The following is a 3,680-nucleotide window of genomic DNA, read 5'->3' as shown; positions in this document are numbered from 1 at the left end:
GTACTAACATGGAAAGAGATTTTGTTTCTTGACTAATTTATATTTCTTGTCATAGAGATGGGAAAATATAAATTATTAAGCAAATACTATGCTGGAAGCTTATATAATGTTTTACATTCAATGTTCACAAAATCCTTGCAATTTAATGACTATTATTTCTACTTTATGGATGAAGAAACTGAGACTCAAAAAGCTTAAGAGCTTTGTCTGTAAATTACACAGAGCCAGAATTTGAGCAGTACCTGGGACATAGCAAGTGTTCAACAAATATATATATATATATGGAACAAATATGCCTAAAACTAGAATTCTATTTCTTACTCTGGTGCACATTTATACAATAGCCCTTAATTGTATCTACAGTGCTGTGCTTAGTGGATCAGGTCGTGTTCAACTCTCTGTGACCCCATGAATGTAGCCCATCAGTCTCCTCTGTCCATGGGGATTCTCCAGGCAAGAATACTGGAGTGGGTTGCCATGCCCTCCTCCAGGGGATAATTATATCTATTAGTGCTCATTTATTCATTCAGAAGGCTCCCCTTTAATAAGTTCTTTATTAGAAATATAAAGGTTTTGTTGATTTTTAGTTGCTAAGTCATGTCTGAGTCTTCACGACCCCATGGACTGTAGCCCACCAGGCTCCCCTGTCCATGGGATCTCCCAGGCAAAAATACTGGACTGGGTTGCCATTTCCTTCTCCAGGGGATCTTCCCAAATCAGAGACTGAATCCATGTCTCCTGCATTGGCAGGTGGATTCTTTACCACTGAGCCATCAGGGAAGTACAAATGTAAAGGTAAATAAGATATAACTCCTTTTCCTAAGGGTGTGATAGTTAATAGAAGAGAGTGGATAATTACAAAAGTTGCTATGACACAAGCCTGAATGAACTGAGCAAATGGAACATTCCAGAAGGGAGACAGGAAAGGAATCTTGGGCAGACACATTTCATCTGGGTCTACAGGGATATTTAGAACTTGGTGATACAGGGATGGGACTAGGACCCCATGGAGAGCCAGAACAATCTGAACAAGTAGCATTTAATGGAAGTTAGGGAGATGGGGTAGTTTAAAGAATCAGTGGGTCTTTAAACTTTAGTGAGATGGACAGGATAAACTCACAGGTTTCTGCATCCATTTGGTGGTCACAGCCTCTGTACAACACCCCCACAAGCCCTCCCCACAGTATGCTTACTGCAGGTATCCTCTCTTGCTAAGTGTTAAGGGGGGAGGGTAAAATGAACTTTCAAAGTCTTCACTCTGTAAGTATACATAGGTGGGCAGAGTACCATTTTATGATCTCAAGACATTCAGCAAAACATCTAGTTTCCCCTTCCAATTAGCACTCTCAAGATACCTGAGCTGTATTCTTACATGCCAGTAATCAGTGAGAGCTGAATCATTAAGAAAGCTGCACTACAAAGACACAAGGATTAGGATGGTGCTATAAGGGCTTCCCTGGTGACTCAAGTGGTAAAGAATTTGCCTGCAATGCAGGAGACCTGGCTTTGATGCCCTGGTCGGGAAGATCCCCTGGAGAAGGGAATGGCAACCCACCCCAGTATTCTTGCCTGGAGAATCCCATGGACAGAGGAGCCAGTGGGATACAGTCAATGGGGTCCCAAAAAGTTGTACACAACTGAACAACTAACACACACACACTGATATGGTGCTACAAATTTCATTTGTCCCGTCACCCTCATTTTATTATAACTGGGGTGTAGGAAAGGTGAAAACACAGTGAAGGCAGTGATACCCTTGCAGAAGCCAAAATGCAAATTCATGTCTGGAAAAAATATTCATTTCCTGCCTTAGATTTTTGCAAACGTTAATGACAAGACTATCACATTATGCATGAATATGATTAGCATAATTCTGCCTAATGAATTAATTCCTTCTATGAAACTAAAAGTAGAAATGTTTCTCTTTCCTCTAAGCTTCTCTAATAGATGCAGTTTTGCTAACAGAAATTATTATTTTCTACATTATGATACATTTATTAGGTGGATTCTCAGCTTATGCATAGATGGGTGAATAGCGAATATACTTAATTGCTGTCTGTGCAAGTACGCAACTTACATTTTAAGAACCAGAAAGACAAAAAAAAATTTTTTTTCAGTTTATTCTCAGGAAATTTATGGTCATATTAGGATGATTGGTTTCACTTAGATGCTTGATCCAAAGAAACTATTTTTTTCCTATGCCTTCCTGGATCTAAGAAAATGGACAACCTTTACTTTGCTTTTAAAAGTGCAAAACAGTACAAATATTTTGGAAAGCTGTCTGTCAGCAGGCATCAAGAAATGCTAATATGTTTAATCTTTTGACCCAGGAATTTCATCTCTGGAATGTGTCTTATGGAAATGATCCTAAATATGGAAATCATATTGTGTATACTTACTAGCATGTTATTTATAATAATTAAAAAAATTAGAAAACCTTAAAGGAGCAGCTAAATAAATTATGGTAGAGTGGAGGAGTATGCAGATATTTTAAGATGATATATGTATATATATATAACTATAAAATGTGTAATAACATGGAAAATTATAAAATTAAACCCTATAGAGCTTCAGTTAACGTACCATGGTCACACAGCTAACTAGTTTTGAAACCAGATTCTGTGTCATTCCAAGTACCCAAGACCACTCTTAAGTCACCAGTTTGCTAGAAGGACTCACAGAGATGCAATAAGCTTTCATGATAACAATTGTAGTTTATTACAGCAAAAAGAAAGTGAAAGTGAAAGTCGCTCAGTTGTGTCAGACTGTGACACCACGGACTAAGCAGTCCAAGGAATTCTCTAGGCTATGATAATAGAATGGGTAGCCTTTCGCTTCTCCAGGGGATCTTCCTAACCCAGGGATCAAACCCAGGTCTCCCACATTGCAGGTGGGTTCTTTACCAGCTGAGCCACGAGGGAAGCCCATTACAGCAAACTGGTAAAGGTTAAAGTCAGCAAAGGAAAATAGAGCAGAGTTCAGGAGAGTTCAGGCATAGTCAAACTTTCATTTGTCCTCTCCCCATGCAGTAGTACAGATGATATTTAATTCTCCCTGCAGCCATGTGTGCCAATGTATACAGAGTACTGGCAACCATGGAGGCACATCTGAGCCCTGGTATCCAGTACTTCTGTTGTGGCCAGTCATGTAGGCATGGACTGACCTTAGTTTCTCAGTCTCTGATTCCTCCAGCTATGAAACTGACACAGCTTGGCCCAAGGCCTTCATCGTAAATAACTTGTTAGCATAAACTATCTGGAGTAGCTCAAACCTCAAGGAGTAAGAAGACACTCTTATCAGGAGGGATTTCCAAAGATAAGCCTGTGAAGGGCTAGTCTTTGCTTTGGAATGTGCAGAGTTTGAACATGCCAGATGTGGAGTTAACCCTTCTCTGTGGAAATGCCAATTAGAATTCAGAGCCTGAATGCTTAGCCATTATAAATTTTGCCAAGCGATAAACTGCAGTCAGTTGCCCAGTTCTGTGGGCTACCTGAACCATAGCTAAGTGATATGAAGTTGAAAAATAATGATCCTTGCCTACGGTAAGTGGACTGGCCAGCAAGCAGACTTTGCAAATCGTATGCAAAGATGAAAATATGTCCAATAGTGAGGGGAAAAGAATAAGAATTCCCTTTGAAGTGGAGAGTTGAAACAAGAGGTAAATCGTTGCCAAGTGAGAA

The sequence above is a fragment of the Bos grunniens genome, chromosome 6, assembly GCF_055505025.1.
Source record: "Bos grunniens cultivar Pamir isolate PY7600 chromosome 6, Bosgru_T2T1.0, whole genome shotgun sequence".
Classification (NCBI taxonomy): Eukaryota; Metazoa; Chordata; class Mammalia; order Artiodactyla; family Bovidae; genus Bos; species Bos grunniens.
This window is presented reverse-complemented; position numbering follows the sequence as displayed.